General features: G+C 42.6%; 1 pseudogene; it reads right to left on the reverse strand.

Annotated features, from left to right (window-relative positions):
• The window catches only part of LOC109895301 (protein arginine N-methyltransferase 3-like), a 114,249-nt pseudogene that overhangs the window by 45,613 nt on the left and 45,565 nt on the right, over positions 1-23,071 (reverse strand).

Raw genomic sequence — 23,071 nt, forward strand, 5'->3', positions numbered from 1 at the left:
CTGTGATCAATCCTCACAGCTGACAGCCTTGATTAAATCAGAAGATTGAGTTAGGCGTGCGTGTGTGTCTGTGTGTGCGACTCACCGTGCAGTCTGTAATCTTTAGGCAGAAGTCTGATGCAAACTCCAGCTCTGAGAGACACACTGTTACAATCAATCCTCTGGGAAGAGCAGTCCACAAACAAAAGATCAATACACACACACTTTCACATTCTGTAATCAAACAAACCAGGAAATTAGTACATGCTTTTGGTCTTATCAAGCAAGAAAAAGAAGAACAGTGAATACAAGCAATATTCAGCAATAAAAGACAACTAAGCACTTGTACCACAAGGTGATTGCTTTCCCCCTGTTCTTGAGTATAATTAACCAAAAACACAATACTTACCACAACAGAGGCCAAAACAAGAGGTTTGAACCCAAACAAAGGACTTTCATGCTTAAAAAAAGTTGGTACATTACACAGGTACAACAACTAGGGACAGTTTTACACCCCTTTTCAATTTGATTTTCTAAAGCACATTCCTTAACATTCTTAGAAAAAAACTGTTTTAACAGCGATTCACAATTCCCTGAGACAGGCTTTTAATTTTACGCCGTTCCGACCATCCTTAATGGAATGTTATTGGATCGTATCAGAGGGAGGCAATGGATGAGAATCCATGCAATTTGGGCCGAGGGGGAGCTGTCCATTTTTCACTGGAGGGGAGAAACTATCGATTAGAAGATTCAAATTCCATTATTTCACCCGCTCCGCTCGTTCATTATGGGAGAGACGTGGGAAAGAACATGCTACTTAACAAAGAGGAGGATGGGTAGAGGAAGGAGCGTCCACAGAAATGACAGAGAATATGACTAAAAAAAGGTTTTAAAAAAGGTATCCATGCTCTCATTTGTGTGTGTGATATAGAATGTCTGTTAGGAAACGCAATGTGTGTGTATATGGTGTATGTAAGTTCAGGATCTAAGAGGCTGATTGTGCTTGTAGTGTGTGTGTATTAGTGAGTGTGTTGTACTCTCCCTGCAGTGTGTGTGTGTGTGTGTTTTCTCCATTAGCTCAGTGAGTGGCTCTCCATTTGCAGGGGGGAGAGAGTAATGAAGTTTCCTAAAGAGGAACTTAAACAAGGATTAGACTTATCAATCACCCAGCGCTACAGCTCTGCCACACATGTAACACACACACACACACACACACACACACACACACACACACACACACACACACACACAACCTGCCTCCAGGGACCTCTCTCTCTCTATGACTAACTCTCTACACCCACTCAATTGCTGTAACCTTTTTCCTTTCTATATACCTTGTGTGTGTGTGTGTGTGTACCTGTATGACTGCAGGCTTAGAGATGAGTGTCTGGTCGGAGAATCTGCACCACTGCCTCTGTTACCACGGCCTTCCTCATGCACGCCATCTTGAACCCTGGTGCTTCTCCATGTCGCCCACTGCAGCCAGGCTGATGGTGCAATGTTCTGGGTAGACAAAAAATACAGTAAGAGGGTGAGATGTATGGATAGACTGAACATAGACTGAACATAGAGGAGAAGAGTGATAGGGGAGTAGGGATGGGCATTTGAAAATATTTTACTATTCGAATATCATGATTTTTTCCGGAGAGTCAAAATTCAAAAAAATAAATAAATACACTGCTCAAAAAAATAAAGGGAACACTAAAATAACACATCCTAGATCTGAATGAATGAAATATTCTTATTAAATACTTTTTTCTTTATATAGTTGAATTGAAATCACGCAAAAATGATCAATGGAAATCAAATTTATCAACCCATGGAGGTCTGGATTTGGAGTCACACTCTAAATTTAAGTGGAAAACCACACTACAGGCTGATCCAACTTTGATGTAATGTCCTTAAAACAAGTCAAAATGAGGCTCAGTAGTGTGTGTGGCATCCACATGCCTGTATGACCTCCCTACAACACCTGGGCATGCTCCTGATGAGGTGACGGATGGTCTCCTGAGGGATCTCCTCCCAGACCTGGACTAAAGCATCTGCCAACTCCTGGACAGTCTGTGGTGCAACGTGGCGTTGGTGGATGGAGCGAGACATGATTTCCCAGATGTGCTCAATTGGATTCAGGTATGGGGAATGGGCAGGCCAGTCCATAGCATCAATGCCTTCCTCTTGTAGGAACTGCTGACACACTCCAGCCACATGAGGTCTAGCATTGTCTTGCATTAGGAGGAACCCAGCGGCAACCGCACCAGCATTTGGTCTCACAAGGTGTCTGAGGATCTCATCTCGGTACCTAATGGCAGTCAGGCTACCTCTGGCGAGCACATGGAGGGCTGTGCGGCCCCCCCAAAGACATGCCGCCCCACACCATGACTGACCCACCTCCAAACCGGTCATGCTGGAGGATGTTGCAGGCAGCAGAACGTTCTCCACGGTGTCTCCAGACTCTGTCACGTCTGTCACGTGCTCAGTGTGAACCTGCTTTCATCTGAAGAGCACAGGGCGCCAGTGGCGAATTTGCCAATCTTGGTGTTCTCTGGCAAATGCCAAAACGTCCTGCACGGTGTTGGGCTGTAAGCACAACCGCCAGCAGTTGCCACAGCTCGCATTGATGTGCCATCCTGGATGAGCTGCACTACCTGAGCCACTTGTGTGGGTTGTAGACTCTGTCTCATGCTACCACTAGAGTGAAAGCACCGGCATCATTCAAAAGTGACCAAAACATCAGCCAGGAAGCATAGGAACTAAGAAGTGGACTGGTCACCACCTGCAGAACCACTCCTTTATTGGGGGTGTCTTGCTAATTGCCTATAATTTCCACCTGTTGTCTATTCCACAACAGCATGTGCAATTTATTGTCAATCAGTGTTGCTTCCTAAGTGGACAGTTTGATTTCACAGAAGTGTGATTGACTTGGAGTTACATTGTGTTGTTTAAGTGTTCCCTTTATTTTTTTGAGCAGTGTACATCACCAATCAAAATGACGCAAAATGCCACAACAGCAAACAGTGTGCATTTGTTTTCAGGGTGTTATATCGGTAGTTTTTGACTAACAGTAGCCTAGGCTAACAGTAACAGTGAATGAAAAGTCTGACGTTCGCCATTATAGAACTGATTCTGAGTGTTTTGCATTGATCTGTTTCTTATGTTGTGGACCCGCTGTTGGTTCGTACCAGTACTAGGCTAATCGCTATTTGAAGTGGGGAAAATGCGCTATGATATTAAAATGCCTTTTCATGTAAAACACAACCCATGAACCATAGTCCATGAGATAGAAAATTTGCTTGAAAATAAAACAATCATTTTGTGCGTCCTCAGAACTGTAGGCTACTTAACAGTGCGCAACTGTAAACAAAGCCACGTGTTGTCTGTAGCAGCAGTAATTCAGTGAGCTGTACATAACACAATAGATTCTAAAGTTTGTTTTATTAAAATCATCATTTCAAATGTCATGGTATATCCTTGTGTGTAACATTGCCAATTTAATTTAGACAAAGCTTTTCAATTGTTAAAAAGCTTTTCAATTGTTAAAAGTCCTAAAGAAAATACAAAAAAACATGTATACTCACAGGTGTTGAAATTCTAACATCTGTTCGGATATCCTGATATTCTATAACTGTGCCCATCCCTATAGGGGAGGGAGTGGAGATATATGGCCAAGTCCGGATACCCGTACTTGCATCCTAAATAGTAGGCTGTTTAGGTTTGCCTTTTCCCCCTGATTCCACTGCTGAATCTGAATTTCTGACTTGCTACCAACGCTGCGGTTGCGTGCACTATCGGGACCTTTAATCATACTAATATCAATTACTAGTCTGGTGTTGTGTGGGAAATCCTGAAGAGTCAGGATCTGGGGCTCACGCCCAGACACAGCTGTATGAAATCAGTGGTGTAAAGTACTTAAGTAAAAATACTTTAAAGTACTACTTAAGTAGTTTTTGGGCTTATCTGTACTTTACTTTATTACATATATATTTTTGCCAACTTTGACCTCACTACACTCCTAAATAAAATAATGTACTTTTTACTCCACACATTTTTCCTGACATCCAAAAGTACTTTTTGACAGGAAAAGGGTCCAATTCACACACTTATCAAGAGAACATCCCTGGTCATCCCTTCTGCCTCTCATCTGCTGGACTCATTAAACACAAATGCTTAGTTTGTAAATTATGTCTGAGTGTTGGAGCTGCTATCCGGCAACAACAAAAAAAGAGACAATTGTGATTTGATTACTTGTTACCATATTTAGCTTACCATATGTTTACCAATTTCTCATACCAGTTATAAATGAGGAAAGAAGGCAAGGAAGCTATTGCAAACATTACCCTAACAGTATGAAACACATTTGACATGAATTTCACTCACATAATAAGAGACTCTGGTGTCCTAGTTGTTGTGGGTGTTGCACTCGGCATCCATTTCATAAAGCACCAGTAACGAGGATATCCATCAAATACCAGACCCTTATGGCCACTCTGTCCTACTTTTTACACTTTCTGTCAATAATGACCTTGTTTGTGACTCATGTTTATGACTGGGGCAAAAATACAAAACACGCTTGTAGTAGAATCTGAGCCAAACCAGGCTCAGAAAAAAACAAAGACATTAAACCCCATCTGAATGTATTCTATAAACATTAAACCATGAATTTGAAATAAACATTAAACATGAGTCTTAATGTGTTTTGTAAACGTTAAACATCTAAAATGTGTTTATCTGAGTGGTTAATCGGCTTGGTGATTTGGCCGAGGCTGAAGCGCTTGGGGCCACGGCTATTCCCCCCCGTGGAGGGACATTACAGCCATATGCTAAAGTGCTAGAAATTAAGACAGATATAAAACCACTTCAAAGTTGTCACAGAATAACCTACTGTCACAAACACAATTTCAAAGAGCAGACTGTACTATACATGACACACGCACACACACTGACTGGCGGGAAGCTACGGACCGCAGAATGTCTCGTTTTTAATACAACAACTGTTGTTCACTGTACAACCCATTGTGAAATATGATGACAAGAAACCATATACCATGTGTACACAGTGAGTGCTGAGGAAAACAGTGAACTCCTGACAACTACAGTGGGGAGAACAAGTATTTGATACACTGCCGATTTTGCAGGTTTTCCTACTAGGTCTGTAATTTTTATCATAGGTACACTTCAACTGTGAGAGATGGAATCTAAAACAAAAATCCAGAAAATCACATTGTATGATTTTTAAGTAATTAATTTGCATTTTTAATTTTAATTTTAATTGACACTTTCCTAAATAATAATAATTAGACCAAAAGGTGTTAGGAAACACACTTGTTTTTCCACATATGCTTTACTATGTTTTAAGCTGCATCTCACAAACAAAATCCCTTAAGTTCCTGTAATTCAACATAAAACAACACAATATGTTATTGTGACTGCTGTATATATTCCACCCTAGGACAATAAAAAACGAACTGAACGAGGCTATAAACAAGCACCACCTTGTTGCTGGTGTTTTTAATTCCGCGACATTAGGACAATTAATGCCCTACTTTCATCAACACGTTTCCTTTGTAACTAGGGGTGATAAAGTCCTAGATCACTGATACTCTACCCACAAGCAAGTAACGAAGCCCTCCCTCGTTTCCCTTCTGCAAATCAGATCATGACTCTATACGACTGCTTTCTGTTTACAAGCAGAAGTGAAAGATATAAGAAAGATCAGGTAACTATTATAAAAACAAGTAATTTTTTTTACATGTATTTATTACCTTATTTTACTAAATAATAAACTAAACTATCTCCATTTTTTCTACCATTAATTTTTAATTGGCGTCCTAGAGCAAAACAGATAATGCCATTGTTAGAGTCTCATCTTTCAATAGAGTGGCCATAATACTTTGTAGGACAAACCTTTCAGATGCTACAGATGTTTTTGTGAGAAAACTGATTTTTGGGATGTCTCATGGTCTGACAAAACGGCGCTTTAACTTTTCCACCTTTTACCGCCGATGCGGTAAAAGATTGAGACACGGCCCATGCAACAAAAAAAAGATCTCTATCGCTTAAACAGGTGGATTTCCATGGGGATTTTTGTATTATGTTAATTAGATTTCTGTAGGGGCGTGGAAATTGTAAGCTAAGGGTCAATCAGCTTCTTCATATGCCACAACAGTCAGGTGAATGGATTATCTTGTAAAAGGAGAAATGCTAACTAACAGGGATGTAAACTAATTTGAGAGACATGGAACATTTCTGGGATCTTTTATTTCAGCTCATGAAACATGGGACCAACCATTTATGTTCAGTATAGGAACAGGGTGGAATCCTATTACACAAGCTCCGAAGCATGTGGCAGGGGCTACAGTCCACTGCAGGATTACAAGATAACCAACCTGGCCTCCAAATACACCTCTGCTGTCTTCAATCAGGATCTCAGCGATCACTGCCTCATTGCTTGCGTCCGTAACGGGTCTGCGATCAAACGACCATCACTCATCACTGTCAAACGCTTACTAAACAACTTCAACGAGAAGGCCTTTCTAATCGACCTGGCCTGGGTATCCTGGAAGGATATTGACCTCATTCCGTCAATAGAAGATGCCTGGTTATTCTTTAAAAATGCTTTCCTCACAATCTTAAATAAGCATGCCCCATTCAAAAAATGTTGAACCAGGAACAGATATAGCCCGTGGTTCACTCCAGACCTGACTGCCCTTGAACAGCACAAAGACATCCTGTGGCGTATGGCATTAGCATCGAATAGCCCCCGTAATATGCAACTTTTCAGGGAAGTTAGGAACCAATATTCATAGGCAGTGAGGAAAGCAAAGGCTAGCTTTTTCAAACATAAATTTGCATCCTGCAGCACAAACTCCACAAAGTTCTGGGACACTGTAAAGTCCATGGAGAAAAAGAGAACCTCCTTCCAGCTGCCCACTGCACTGAGGCTAGGAAGAATGTCACCACCAATAAATCCACAATTATTGAGAATTACAAGAAGCATTTTTCTACGGCTGGCCATGCTTTCCACCTGGCCACACCTACCCAGGTCAACAGCCCTGCACCCCCCACAGCAACTTGCTCAAGCCTCCCCCAATTCTCCTTCACCCAAATCCAGATAGCCGAAGTTCTGAAAGAGCTACAAAATCTGGACCCCTACAAATCAGCAGGGCTAGAAAATCTGGACCCTCTCTTTCTAAAATTATCAGCCGAAATTCTTGCAACCCCTATCACTAGCCTGTACAAACTCTCTTTCGTATCGTCTGAGATCCCCAAAGATTGGAAAGCTGCCACGGTCATCCCCCTCTTCAAAGGAGGACACACTCTAGACCCAATCTGCTACAGACCTACATCTATCCTACCCTGCTTTTCTAAGGTCTTCAAAAGCCAAGTTAACAAACAGATCACCGACCATTTCGAATCCCACCATACCTTCTCCGCTATGCAATCTGATGTCCGAGCTGGTCATATGGGTGCACCTCAGCCACGCTCAAGGTCCTAAACGATACCATAACCGCCATCGATAAGAGACAATACTGTGTAGCAGTATTCATCGACCTGGCCAAGGCTTTCGACTCTGTCAATCACCAAATTCCTATCGGCAGACTCAACAGCCTCGGTTTCTCAAATGACTGCCTCGCCTGGTTCACCAACTACTTCTCAGACAGAGTTCAGTGTGTCAAATCGGAAGGCCTGTTGGCAGTCTCTATGGGGGTGCCACAGGGTTCAATTCTCGGGCCGACTCTTTTCGCTGTATACATCAATGATGTCGCTCTTGCGGCTGGGGATTCTCTGTTCCACCTCTACGCAGACGACACCATTCTGTATACTTCTGGCCCTTTGGACACTGTGTTAACTAACCTCCAGACGAGCTTCAATGCCATACAACTCTCCTTCCGTGGCCTCCAACTGTTCTTAAATGCAAGTAAAATTAAATGCATGCTCTTCAACCGATCGCTGCCCGCACCTGCCCGCCCGTCCAACATCACTACTCTGGGCGGTTCTGACTTAGAATATGTCCACAACTACAAATACCTAGATGTCTTGTTAGACTGTAAACTCTCCTTCCAGACTCAAGCATCTCCAATCCAAAATGAAATCTAGAATCGACTTCCTATTTTGCAACAAAACATCCTTCACTCATGCTGCCAAACATACCCTCGTAAGACTGACTATCCTGCTGATCCTTGACTTCGGCGATGTCATTTAAAAAATAGCCTCCAACACTCTACTCAGCAAATTGGATGCAGTCTATCACAGTGCCATCTTTTTTTGTCACAAAAGCCCCATATATTACCCACCACTGCAACCTGTATGCTGTCGTTAGCTGGCCCTCGCCAAACCCACTGGCTCAAAGTCATCTAGAAGTCTTTGCTAGGTAAAGCCCCGCCTTATCTCAGCTCACTGGTCACCATAGCAGCACCCACCCATAGCAAGCGCTCCAGCAGGTATATTTCACTGGTCACCCCCAAAGCCAATTCCTCGTTTGGCTTTTCATTCCAGTTCTCTGCTGCCAATGACTGGAAGGAATTTCAAAAATCACTGAAGCTGGAGACTCATATCTCCCTCACTAACTTTAAGTACCAGCTGTCAGAGCAGCTCACAGATCACTGCACCTGTGCATAGCCTATCTGTAAATAGCCCATCCGTAAATAGCCCATCCAACTTCCTCATCCCCATAATGTTATTAATTATTTTTGCTCCTTTGCACCCCAGTATCTCTACTTGCACATTCATCTTCTGCACATCTATCACTCCAGTGTTTAAATTGCTAAATTGTAATTATTTCACCTCTATGGCCTATTTATTGCCTTTACCTCCCTTATCATACCTCATTTGCACACACTGTACATAGACTTTTTTTTCTCATTTGTTATTGACTGTATGTTTGTTTATTCCATGTGTAACTCTGTGTTGTTGTTTGAATAGATTCTATCCCCAAGCAATAAGACTGCTAAATATCTAACAAAATGTATACACGTACAATCTGCATTTTGACTCTTCTATTTTATAAAAATTGCACTCTATGCAGACTCAATCTATGAACATTTTACATACTCACACTGACACTCTAACACACAAACACACTCACTTAATTTGCGCACATACATAAACACACACACACATTCATTCTGACTCTACACAGATACACACTCACATATAGTACAATCATCATATATGCTGCTGCTACTCTGTTTATGATATATCCTGATGCCTAGTTACCTTACCCCTATACATACTGTATCTAATTCTACCATTCCAGTATCCCTGCACATGGTAAATATGGTATTGGTAGTGGCCCTGGAACTGATCCTATATATAGCTTACTTACTTTCTCATGTTCTTCTTATTTCTATTCGTCATGTGTTTTGTTCTACTTGAAAGTTTCTTAAATTCACATAGCACTACTGCAGACTTAGCTAGTGCGTGAACAGTCACGGGCAGGACCTAGTTGATACTGTTCGCTAGTGAGAGTGCAAGACCAAGAAACACAGGCAATAGTCAAACATTGAGAGATGTGTCCAGCAATGTGTTTATTAGGCTTTTTTTTATCTATCTGAAAGCTGACAATTACCTGCTAAGGGAAACACTTGGCAATCGTCAAGTTCGTTGTTGTGGTGCTCATTTGAAATTGTATTTTTTGACAATCCTCATAAAAGATGTTTATGGACCTTAATAATAAACTATAATCCTGGACCTCATGTATCCCCTAGCCCTGCCTCTCTGCCAGCAAGCAGGCACCTTACATAAGATATTGCTCTAATTTATTCATATATCATGCGACAAGGCCACAGAAGAGAATCATACAGTGACAGGAGAAGCCTGAGAAGCCTTGTACAGACTGCTCTGTCTCTGACTACCACCTCAACAGGCTTGTATTTTGAGGCTGCATCCCAAATGCCACTCTATTCCCTATGTAGGGAATAGGATGCCATTTTGGATGCAAGCCAGAGAGATTTCCAAGCTTTCAGAGGAGACTCTGCGGCAATCACCATAGCAAGTTTGAGAACCTTAGAGCTCAATTCAACCTAACCTGCATTGCAGAATAGAGCATTTTAGCGAACTAAATGACTATCGCACCATTGCACTCACTTCTGTCATCTTGAAGTGCTTTGAGAGACTAGACAAAGATCATATCACCTCCACCTTACCTGTCACCCTAGGCCCACTGCAATTTGCATACCGCCCCAATAGGTCCACAGACATTGCAATCGCCATCACACTGCACACTGCCCTATCCCATCTGGATAAGAGTAATACCTATGTAAAAATGCTGTTCATTGACTACAGCTCAGCATTTAACACTATAGTTCCCTCCAAGCTCATCATTAAGCTTGAGGCCCTGGTGCTCAACTCCGCCCTGTGCAATTGGGTCCTGGACTTCCAGACGGGCCGCCCCCAGGTGGTGATGCAAGGAAACATAATCTCAACTTCGCTGATCCTCAACACTGGGGCCCCACAAGGGTGCGTGCTCAGCCCCCTCCTGTACTCCCTGGCTACCCATAACTGTGTGGCTATGAACACCTCCAACTCGATGATCAAGTTTGCAGACGACACAACAGTAGTAGGCTTGATCACCAACAATGACAAGACAGCCTATAGGGAGGAGATGAGGGCACTCCGAGTGTGGTGTCAGGAAAGCAACCTTTCACTCAAAGTCTACAAAACAAAGGAGATGATCGTGGACATCAGGAAACAGCAGATGGAGTGCCCCCCTATCCACATCGACGGGACAGCAGTCAATTTAAGTTCCTCGACGTACACATCATGGACAAACTGAAATGGTTCACCCACACAGACAGCGTGGTGCAGAAGGCGCAACAGCAGCAGCGCCTCTTCAACCTCAGGAGGCTGAGGAAATTTGTCTTGTTACCTAAAACTCTCACAAACTTTTACAGCTGCAAAATTGCGAGCATCCTGTCGGGCTGTATCACTGCCTGGTACGGAAACTGCACCACCCACAACCGCAGGGCTCTCCAGAGGGTGGTACGGTCTGCACAAAGCATCACCTGGGGCAAACTACCTGCCCTCCAGGACACCTACAGCACCCGATGTCACAGGAAGGTCAAAAAGATCATCAAGGACAACAACCACCCAAGCCACTGCCTGTTCACCCCGCTGCCATCCAGAAGGCGAGATCAGTACAGATGCATCAAAGCTGGGACCGAGAGACTGAAAAACAGCTTCCATCTCAAGGCCATCAGACTGTTAAACAGCCATCACTAACACAGAGGCTGCTACCTACATACAGACTTGAAATCATTGGCCACTCTAACAAACGGATCACTAGTCACTTTATTAATGCCACTATAATAATGATGCTCACATATCTTGCATTACTCATCCCATAATGTATTTTATACCATCTACTGCATCTTTCCTATGCCACTCAGTCATTGCTCATCCATATATTTATATGTACACATTCTTATTCCATCCCTTTACTTAGATTTGTATGTATTATGTTGTTGTTGTGGAATTGTTAGATTACTTGTTAGATATTGCTGCACTGTCGGAACACGAAGCACAAGCATTTCGCTACACTCGCAATAACATCTGCTAACCATGTGTATGTGACCAATAAAATTTGATTTGATGGTCAAGAATACAAGCTATCCACCTCATTTTCGAACGTTGCTATGGGCACAGCCAAACAACAGAAGTGATGGATTTCCGCAAATTTGACAGAGTCAATTTATTGAGTATAAAAGTCAAGTAAACGAGTATAAGTGTAATTGTATATTAATTTTGTTTGTTCGCTAACATTAGCTAGACTTACTAGTAGGCTAGGTCTGCTGTGATCACATCAGTTGTGTTGTGTAAGAAACAGGAAGACTCAATGGATGGTGACAGCTATGTGATGGTCATCTCACGGGCTCCTCTGATTGGCAGGTGTCACCGTGGCTGAAGAGCCATGCACACCACCACCCACGATGACAGATTTGTCACTTCATTTTTCCCTGACTACTGGAGCAAGTGAGTAATTATGAGGGCTAGGTGAGAGGAGGGGGATGCTGACTGGGCAGGAATGAAACAGGCATGTCAAAGAAAGGGGGAGAGAAAAAGAGAAAGAGGGGTGGGAGAGAAAGGAGGGGGAGAGAGAAGTAGAGATGAATAGGAAAAAAATTGAGAGGCAGGAGGAGGGATGCTGTACTATAGATGGAGAGAGAGAGAAAGAGAGAACGAGTCGGGGGGGGGGGGGGGGGGTGTACACAGGTATCCCCAGATTCATGGCTTTGACATCTGTGTCCTTCTCGACTCGCTGCTCACAGCCCGTTTGTCAACCCCCCCCTCCTGGTCGGCCATGAAGGGAGGAGGAGGGGGTGGACGGACAAAAAAAGATCCCTTATCCCTTGACTGCTCTGGTGAATGGGGACACATTTAGGGATGAAGAGGTTAATGTGCTAGGTAGAACTTCTGAAACACACTAATGTAAAACACACACTACTGCAACCCAGGAGATGGAGAAATAACACACATGAATGTACACACACGCACATGCCCATCAGTGAAATTAAGAAACCCCAAAAAGAGTTATAAGAGAATGCTTGACATATAATGACTTCCAACCAAGAGAAATCAGAGGTGGGGATTCAGTATCTTACCTATACTCTTTATCCTTCATTCTTTCTCTCCATGCCCTCTGCTCCCCTCATCTGGCTCTGCCCCCTCTTTCCTCTTCATCTCGTTTTCTCTATCCATCCCGCTCTCTGCCCTCACATTTTCTCATCTTAATTGCTCTTTCCTTCTCTCCCTCTAGTCTGCATCCTCTTCTCCCCACCTTTTTCTCTTTCTACCTCCCCCTCCCCCTTCCCTCTCCAGGTGTGTGATCTTTCTGCAGCAAAAGGCAGCATCTCGGAACTACCCCGTGTGAGGCCCTGTTTGTCACAAATCATTAAGCTTGGCCAGTGACAGACAGGAGCTGACCCTGAATGTCCATATGCTCTCTCACACACCAGTGCGTTGCACATGCCGGCATGGGCTACACACACACACAGTAAATGGTACAAAAACACACAGGCAGAAAGGCAGAAAAGCAGTGAAATACTTTACTGTGTACAATCTGTTAATATGTGTACACACTAGAGCTGGGCCGGTATGGACAAAAAGTTGTATCTCAATAAACTGACCCATTTTGCTCGATAATGATAAATACATCTATTTGTTTCACTTTTAATGCACAGTTCATTTCCATTTGTGGTAGGTTTCTTGACCAACTTTTCCCAGTGCCTTTGAGAAGTAAGACTATGGAGATGGGATGATTAAAACAAATAAGTTTGCTATTTCATTTAACGTCCGGAGAATGCATGATTTACATTTTGATGTGCAACCTGTTAAAATAGGATCTAGAATGATATGATGTCTTTTTAACTTTTTAAGCGTGATCTGTCCAAACGGTCATGTGACGAAAGATCTGCGCACCAGAACAAAGTTCTTCGGTAGTCGTCGCATCCCAGTCTATTGACAGACGCTAAACTACAATACCAGTTGTTATGTGTTTCTTTCCACAAGAGATTACTTCCAGCATTGCTCAATCAGTACGCAAATCGAGTGGGGGAAAAAAAATGATGTGACGTAAGAAAAGTTGCTTCGGTAAGATGAAGACAATGTTGGTGTCTAATTTTCAATTTATCGTCTGTGCTCTAGTGTGCTTACACATACGCACATCAAAGAAAGCCATAAATAAGAGAACAGACCTTTGCAATGCATCAACTGCAGTGGCTTTGCGCTTCAGTGATTTCTCCTGTAATTTAAAACCCTTTTTGAATTTAAATCGATACACAGTAAAATGCAAAATGGCATGCACGGCCGGAGATAAGGCTCCGAAGACAGGCACGCACAATAAAATGTTGTAAATGTACATATAAAACCACACTGAACTGGCTTTGGATGGCTACTGCCTTCCACTACACTTCCTACAGGGGGCATTCGGTGGACCAGTACTGAAGTGTGTGTGCGTATCCATTCCTGTGTGTTTGCATCCATGTCCATGTGTGTCCATACCAGAAAAAAAAGCTGCCTGATAGCTCTGCTCAGGTGTTGTGGTCACATGATGGTCATGCAACATCTAATGCCATTTTAAGCTCCACCCACAATATTATCAACCACAATAGGTAGGGCAAAAGAGAGATGGTAAAAAACCTGATCTAGCCTATTAACAAGTATTTTTTATGTTGTTTGTTTATTTTTTGGGTGGTGGGGGGGGATATGATATTTATACAGGCATGTAGATTATAAGCTATTTGCATTGGAGTGTATTATTCATTTTATGAGGGTTTAGGGTCAATAAATTCAGTAAGGTAAAGTGTGTGTGTGTGTGTCTCACCTGAGCCCCCTTCGGCCAGGTAGAGGTCTCTGGCGTAGAGCAGGGACTCAAACAGCAAAAAGTAACCCTGGAAGAGAGAGAGAGGACAGATCAGTAAAATAAAATGGTCAGGGAGACATGCATCGGAGGGTTGCTGTACCGATGTGCCCCTAAGTTGACCCTGTGCTGCTCCCAGACTGTAATGTGAGTAATTGTGTGGTGGGGATAGGTACCTGTGACGGCAAGTGCTAACACATTTCCGTTGTCTCTGTATAATGGATCTGTATAAAGATTTGTTTGTACTGTATCACATTCAAGTCTTCACATTCATTTCTTAGAAAGTAGTACAATTAATTCAATGAAGGTTGTATTATTAGTTAGGCTGTCTTGTACACATTCACAGCTAAAAGCTGAATTGCAGTATGCAGACCCAAAAAATAAAAATAAAAGGTAGTTAAAAAAAAAAGTTTCAAATACTAAAGACTTGACACCATCCGATGGCTATCCATCCCTGGTCATCCTAGTACCATCGAGTTGGATGGTACTAGGAAGGACAGGTAATGGTATTGCTGGAGTTGGCTCACCGGTCATGATAAAAACAGAGCTCAAAAATGTATTTAGTAAGCCTATAACCAGTAGTTCATACATTTTAAAACATCTTAATAAGAAGGATAGACTGACTATAAAGTTAACGGAGTCTATATTCATACGACTCTTCATTTCATCAATTAAAGATCCAATATCGAATATCAAACTTCAACACAAACTTTATTTGAAGTGCATTTAAAATAGCAACACACTTAAAACAATATATTTTTAAGCTAACACAGAATCAAAGAACACAAAACACATCATTGATTAAAGGCCAAGCTAAAAAGGCAGGTTGTCAAATGGGATTTAAACACCTCATATTTCAAAACCCTCATAATAAGAAAGAGACTATAAAGCTATTGGGGTTTATCCCAGTCTGCTGTCCCCACATGCTTCACGATGGCCACCATTGTTCCTGTACCCAAGAAGGCAAAGGTAACTGAACTAAATTACTATTGCCCCGTAGTACTCTTCTGTCATCATGGGGCGATATGCGCTGTTGCGCCTTCTTCACCACACTGTCTGTGTGGACGGAATATTTCAGATTGTCAGTGATGTGTTTGCCCGAGGAACTTGAAGCTTTTCACCTTCTCCACTGTGGTCCCATCGATGTGGATAGGGGCGTTTCCTGAAGTCTACAATCAGCTCCTTTATTTTGTTGACATTAAGGGAGAGGTTATTATCCTGGCACCTCTCCGCCAGGGCTTTAAACAATGCCACAATGCCACTTAATATAATGGTTACATAGCCTACATTACTCATCTCATATGTATATACTGTACTATATATCATCTACTGCATCTTGCCATCTTTATGTAATACATGTATCACTAGCCACTTTAAACTATGCCACTTTATGTTTATATACCCTACATTACTCATCTCATATGTATATACTGTACTCTATACCATCTACTGCATCTTGCCTATGCCGTTCTGTACCATCACTCATTCATATATCTTTATGTACATACTCTTTATCCCTTTACACTTGTGTGTATAAGGTAGTAGTTGTGGAATTGTTAGGTTAGATTACTCATTGGTTATTACTGCATTGTCAGAACTAGAAGCATAAGCATTTCGCTACACTCGCATTAACATCTGCTAACCAGGTGTATGTGATAAATAAAATTTGATTTGATTTGATTCACCTCCTCCCTGTAGGCTGTCTCATCATTGTTGGTAATCAGGCTGTGCTCTAGTGTGCTTACTACTGTTGTGTCATCTGCAAACTTGATGATTGAGTTGGAAGCGTTCGTGGCCATGCAGTCATGGGTGAACAGGGAGCAGTCTTCACATTCTTACATACAGTTCGGGAAGTTACATTGGAAGTTACATACACTTAGGTTGGAGTCATTAAAACTAGTTTTTGGACCACTCCAAAAATGTCTTGTACCCTTCTTGTACCCTCCAGAAAAAACAAAACTAAATATTTTAGTTTTTATACTCAACAAAACTAAATGCAACATGTAAGGTGTTGATCCCATGTTTCATGAGCTGAAATAAACAACCCCAGAAATGCACAAAAAACATATTTCTCTGAAATTGTGTGTACAAATTAGTTTTAATCCGTTATTGAGCATTTCTCCTTTGCCAAGATAATCCATCCATCTGACAGGTGGGGCATATCAAGAAGTTGATCATTACACATGTGCACCTTGGACAATACAATTCCACTAGAATGTGCAGTTTAGTCACACACCACTATGCCACCGGTGTCTCAAGTTTTGAGGGAGTGTGCAATTGGCATGCTGACTGCAGGAATGTCCAAGAGAGCTGTTACCAGATAATTTCATGTTAATTTCTCTACCATAAGCCTCCTCCAACGTTGTTTTTAGAGAATTTGGCAGTACATCCAACCGGCCTCACAACCGCAGACCACGTGTAAACACGCCAGTCTCCACATTCGTCTAAGCTGATGAAACTGTGGGTTTGCACAAGCAAATAATTTCTGCACAAACTGTCAGAAACCGTTTCAGGGAAGCTCATCTGCGTGCTCGTCGTCCTTACCAGGGTCTTGACCTGACTGCAGTTCGGCGTTGTAATTAACTTTAGTGGTCAAATGCTCACCTTCGATGGCCACTGGCACGCTGTAGAAGTGTGCTCTTCACGGATTAATCCCAGTTTCAATTGTACCGGGCAGACAGCGTTATCTTGAGGCCAATTGTCGTGCCATTCATCTGCCGCCATAACCTCAGGTTTCAGCATGATAATGCACTGCTGGAAGCTGAAAATGTCCCAGTTCTTCCATGGCCTGCATAGTCACCAGACATGTCACCCATTGAGCATGTTTGGGATGGTCTTGGTTGACGTGTACGACATCGTGTTCCAATTCCTGCCAATATCCAGCAACTTTGCACTGCCATTGAGGAGGAGTGGGACAACATTCCATAGGCCACAATCAACAGCCTGATCAACTCTATGCGACAGAGATGTGTTGCGCTGCATGAGGCAAATGGTGATCACACCAGATACTGACTGGTTTTCTAATCCATGCTCCTACTTTTTTTTAAAGTATCTGTCACCAACAGAAGACTAGGGTCTAATTATTTTCTTCCAATTGACTGATTTCCTTATTTGAACTGTAACTCAGTAAAATCTTTTAAATTGTTGCATGTTTCATTTATTTTGTTCAGTGTAGTTCAGATAAGAGATGTGCTGGCATCAGTAGTATCTCCCTCACACACCCCCAGTGCAGCGATGTGGAGATGGCTTCTGTGTTTCTGTGTTTGGCTAATTAACAGCGTGTGTGTGTGTATATGAGACGGGCATAAAGGGGTCGGATTGTGAGTCACGCTGTCAGACTTGAAGGGATAGTCCCAATGCATCATGGGGAAAAAAGGGAGGCGTAACTCTCCTTCCAAACGTTTCTCTTCCTCTCCATCTCTCTCCCTTCCCCTCCCTCTCCTTCAGGTGAGGCAGTGTCCCTTGAAATTGGGCTCTAAATTACGAGGTCGGGGTACGTTGCAAGAGAGTTTTAACAACAACCTGGTCCTGAGAAAAGGACAGACCAGGACTAAAACAGTCAGCCAGTCAGTAGATAGGGACTTTGGTTCTGGAGTGGAAAAGATTGGGTTACTGTTGGGCAGGGGAGACGAATGTAGACCCTAACACTACTTTGAATTACGAGAGAATCACCATCATCTTTTAAGTTCATGCATGGGCCATGAGATGGTGGCAATTGCAGTTGGAGTGAGTTGTAAATTAGAGCTGGCTTCTTGTTTGCCTCCCTCCCTTTCTTATCTTCTCCCCTCTTTCTGCTGAAAGGTTGTCTTCATTTGAATAATAATCTCTTTGAATTATTATGCAGCAGACCAAAGCCATCTCGCTCGCTCTCTCCCTCCCTCCCTTTCTCTGCACCTCTCTACTACACCTCTCCTCATCTTCCTCCTTTCCTTTTCTCAAAGAGGTTCTGGCCCTAGCCCCTTTTCCTGAACTCCTACACATTTGGTATGCACAGATCTGAAAGGACTGGATTGATGTAAGCAATATGCTGATTGTTCTACTTTGCCCTCTCTGAGGCCATATTGCTTTTGCCTATCCACCTCTTTACTGTTTGAATATCTGGATGAAAGCAACATGGCCTTATGGAGGGCAAGGGTGAGCTATCCCCATATTGTTTACAGAAATATATATATTGAAACAGTAAAGGAAGTAGGGGTTGAGGTGGAACCGAGCAAAAAGAGAAGGAGTTAGGCCTATAGGAAGGGTTGCATGCTCTGAGAAAATGCCATTTGTCAGCAGTGCCCATCAGTCAGAATGAAGCAAACCAGATGCAATAATGGAATAATACCCGTGCTACTGTGCTATTTAGTGGAGCAGAACACAGGGCCACGCCAGGGTCAGACCTTCCCCTCATCACAGGGGCTTCTGAGTAGCAGGGGACGTGGAGTGCTCCACGACGAGTCATTGTAAATTGTTCGGTAGTCATTGTAAATTGTTCGGTAGTATTCCCCTCACACACCCCCAATATGGTTGAATACAAACAGTGAAGTTATTCCATCCGTAAAACAATCAAACAGGCAAAACATCAGTATAGAGTCAAAGTGGAGTCACAATTCAAGCACTCAGACACGAGATGTATGTGGCAGGGTCTACAGACAATCACGGATTACAAAGAATAAACCAGCCACGCCATGGACACCGACGTCTTGCTCCCAGAAAAGCTAAACACCTTCTTCGCCCACTTTGAAGATAACACAGTGCCACCGACCTGGCCCGCTCCCAAGGACTGTGGGCTCTCGTTCCCTGTGGCCAAAGTGAGTAAGACATTTAAGAGTGTTAACCCTCGCAGGGATGCCGGCATCCCTAGCCGAGTCCTCAGAGCATGCGCAGACCAGCTGGCTGGAGTTTTTACGGACATATCCCAGTCTGCTGTACCCACTTGCTTCAAGATGTCCATCATTGTTCCTGGACCCAAGAAGGCACAGGTAACTGAACTAAATAATTATAGCACTCACTTCTGTCGTCATAATTTAAATAACATTTTGTTTTACTTAACCTTTATTTAAATAGGCAAGTCACTTAAGAACAAATTCTTATTTACAGTGACGGCCTACCAAAAGGCAAAAGGCCTCCTGCAGGGATGGGGGCTGGGATTAAAAATAAAAAAGTATAAATATAGGACAAAACACACATCACGACAAGAGAGACAACACTAAATAAAGAGATACCTAAGACAACAACATAGCATGGAAGCTACACAACATGACAACAACATGGTATCAACACAACATGGTAGCAGCACAAAACACGGTACAAACATTATTGAGCACAAATGGCAAGAAGGTAGAGACAACAATAATCACATAAAGCAGCCACAACTGTCAGTAAGAGTGTCTATGATTGAGTCTTTGAATTAAGTGATTGAGTGTTTGTTGCAGGACGTTCCAGTTGCTAGCTGTAGCAAACTGAAAAGACGAGCGACCCAGGGATGTGTGCGCATTGGGGACCTTTAACAGAATCTGACTGGCAGAACAGGTGTTGTATGTGAAGGATGAAGGCTTCAGTAGAAATCTCAGATAGGGGGGAGTGAGGCCTAAGAGGGTTTTATAAATAAGCATCAAGTCAAGTTGAGAGGCTAGTTAAGGATCATTTGACCTCAACCTTACCTGACACCCTAGATCCACTTCAATTTGCTTACTACCTCAATATATCCTAAGACGATGCAATCGCCATTGCACTGCACACTGCTCTATCACACAATATCTACAGTTGAAGTCGGAAGTTTAAATACACCTTAGCCAAATACATTTGAACTCCATTCCTGACGTTTAATCCTAACAAAAAATCCCTGTCTTTGGTCAGTTAGGATCACCACTTTATTGTAAGAATGTGAAATGTCCGAATAATAGTAGAGAGAATGATTTATTTAAGCTTTTATTTGTTTCATCACATTCCCAGTGGATCAGAAGTTTACATACACTCAATTAGAATTAGGTAGCATTGCCTTTATATTGTTTAACTTGGGTCAAACATTTCAGGTAGCCTTCCACAAGCTTCCCGCAATAAGTTGGTGAATTTTGTCCCATTCTTCCTGACAGAGCTGGAGTAACTGAGTCAGGTTTGTAGGCCTCCTTGCTCGCACACGCTTTTTCAGTTCTTCCCACAAATGTTCTACAGGATTGAGGCCAGTGCTTTGTGATGGCCACTCCAATACCTTGACTTTGTTGTCCTTAAGCCATATTGCCACAACTTTGGATGTATGCTTGGGGTCCTTGTCCATTTGGAAGACCCATTTGCGACCAAGCTTTAGCTTCCTGACTGATGTCTTGAGATGATGCTTCAATAAATCCACATATTTTCCACCCCCATGATGCCATCTATTTTGTGAAGTGCACCAGTCCCTCCTGCAGCAAAGTACCTCCACAACATGATGCTGCAACCCCGTGCTTCAACAGATGGGATGGTGTTCTTCGGCTTGCAAGCCTCCCCCTTTTTCCTCCAAACAGAACGCTGGTCATTATTGCCAAACAGTTCTATTTTTGTTTCATCAGACCAGAGGACATTTCTCCAAAAAGTACGATCTTTGTCCCAATGTGCAGTTGCAAACCGTAGTCTGGACTCGTAGGACACGTTTTACTGTGGATATAGATACTTTGGTATCTATTTCCTCCTGCATCTTCACAAGGTCCTTTGCTGTTGTTCTGGGATTGATTTGCACTTTTCTCACCAAAGTGCGTTCATTTCTTGGAGACAGAACGCTTCTCCTTCCTGAGCGGTATGACGGCTGCGTGGTCCCATGGTTTTCATACTTGCGTACTATTGTTTGTACAGAAGAATGTGGTACATTCAGGCATTTGGAAATTGCTCCCAAGGATGAACCAGACTTGTGGATGTCTACAATTTTTTTTTTTTAGGTCTTGGCTGATTTATTTTGATTTTCCCATGATGTCAAGCAAATAGGCACTGAGTTTGAAGGTAGGCCTTGAAATACATCCACAGGTACACCTCCAATTGACTCAAATGATGTCAATTAGCCTATCAGAAGCTTCTTAAGCCATGACATCATTTTCTGGAATTTTCCAAACTGTTTAAAGGCACAGTCAACTTAGTGTATGTAAACTTTTTACCCACTGGAATTGTGATAGTGAATTATAAGTGAAATAATCTGTCTGTAAACAATTGCTGGAAAAATTACTTGTGTCATGCACAAAGTGGATGTCCTGACTGATTTGTCAAAACTATAGTTTGCTAACAAGAAATTTGTGGAGTGGTTGAAAAACGAGTTTTAATGACTCCAACCTAAGTGTATGTAAACTTCCGACTTCAACTGTATACAGTGTATTTGGAAAGTATTCAGAACCCTTGACTTTTTCCACATTTTTTTTACGTTACAACCTTAATCTAAAATGGATTAAAACAAATGTTTCCTCATCAATCTACACACAATACCCCATAATGACAAAGCACAAACATGCTTTTAAATATTACATTTGCATAATAGGATAGACACATTTCAGTTGAATGCATTCAGTTGTTCAACTGACTAGGTATCCCACTTTCCTTGCCCTTTACTCAGTACTTTGTTGAAGCACCTTTGGCAGCGATTACAGCCTCAAATTGTCCTGGGTATGACGCTACAAGCTTGGCACACCTGTATTTGGGGGGTTTCTCTCATTCTTCTCTGCAGATCCTTTGAAGCTCTGTCAGGTTGGATGGGGAGCATCGCTGCACAGCGATTTTCAGGTCTCTCCAGAGATGTTCAAGTACGGGCTCTGGCTGGGCCACTCAAGGACATTGAAACTTGTCCCGAAGTCACTCCTGCGTTGTCGTGGCTATGTGCTTAGGGTTGCTGTCCTGATGGAAGGTGAACCTTTGCCCAGTCTGAGGTCCTGAGCACTCTGGAGCAGGTTTTCTTCAAGGATCTCTCTGTACCTTACTCTGATAATCTTTCCCCCGATCCTGACTAGTCTCCCAGTCCCTGCCGCTGAAAAACATCCCCAAGGCATGACGCTGCCACCACCATGCTTCATGGTAAGGATGGTGCCATGTTAACTCCAGACGTGACGCTTGGCATTCAGGCCAAAGAGTTCAATCTTGGTTTCATTAGACCAGAGCATCTTGTTTTTCATGGTCTGTCCTTTAGGTGGCCAGTTCTAGGAAGAGTCTGGGTGGTTCCAAACTTCTTCCAGTTAAGAATGATGGAGGCACTGTGTTCTTGGGGACCTTCAATGCTGCAGACATTTTTTTGTACCCTGTCTCAGAGCTCTATGGACAATTCCTTCGATCTCATGGCCTGGTTTCTGCTCTTACATGCACTGTCAACTGGGGGAACTTTTATAGCCAGATGTGCCTTTCCAAATCATGTCCAATCAATTGCATTTACCACAGGTGGACTCCAATCAAGTTGTAGAAACAGCTCAAGGATGATCAATGGGAACAGGATGCACCTGAGCTCAATTTCAAGTCTCATAGCAAAGGGTCTGTTTTTTGTATTTTTTACATTTGAGTTATAAATGCAAACATTTATAAAAACCTGTTTTTGCTTTGTCCTTATTCAGTTTTGTGTGTAGATTTATGAGGGGAAAGAATTCAAGCAATTTTAGAATAAGGTTATAAAGTAACAAAACTAGGAAAAAGTCAAGGGGTCTGAATACTTTCCGAATGCACTGTATATAAAGCCCTTTTGTGTGGAAATAAATATTCTGATTGGTTGGGCCTGGCTTCCCAGTGGGTGGGCCTGGCTCCCAAGTGGGTGGGCCT

The sequence above is a fragment of the Oncorhynchus kisutch genome, linkage group LG8, assembly GCF_002021735.2.
Source record: "Oncorhynchus kisutch isolate 150728-3 linkage group LG8, Okis_V2, whole genome shotgun sequence".
Classification (NCBI taxonomy): Eukaryota; Metazoa; Chordata; class Actinopteri; order Salmoniformes; family Salmonidae; genus Oncorhynchus; species Oncorhynchus kisutch.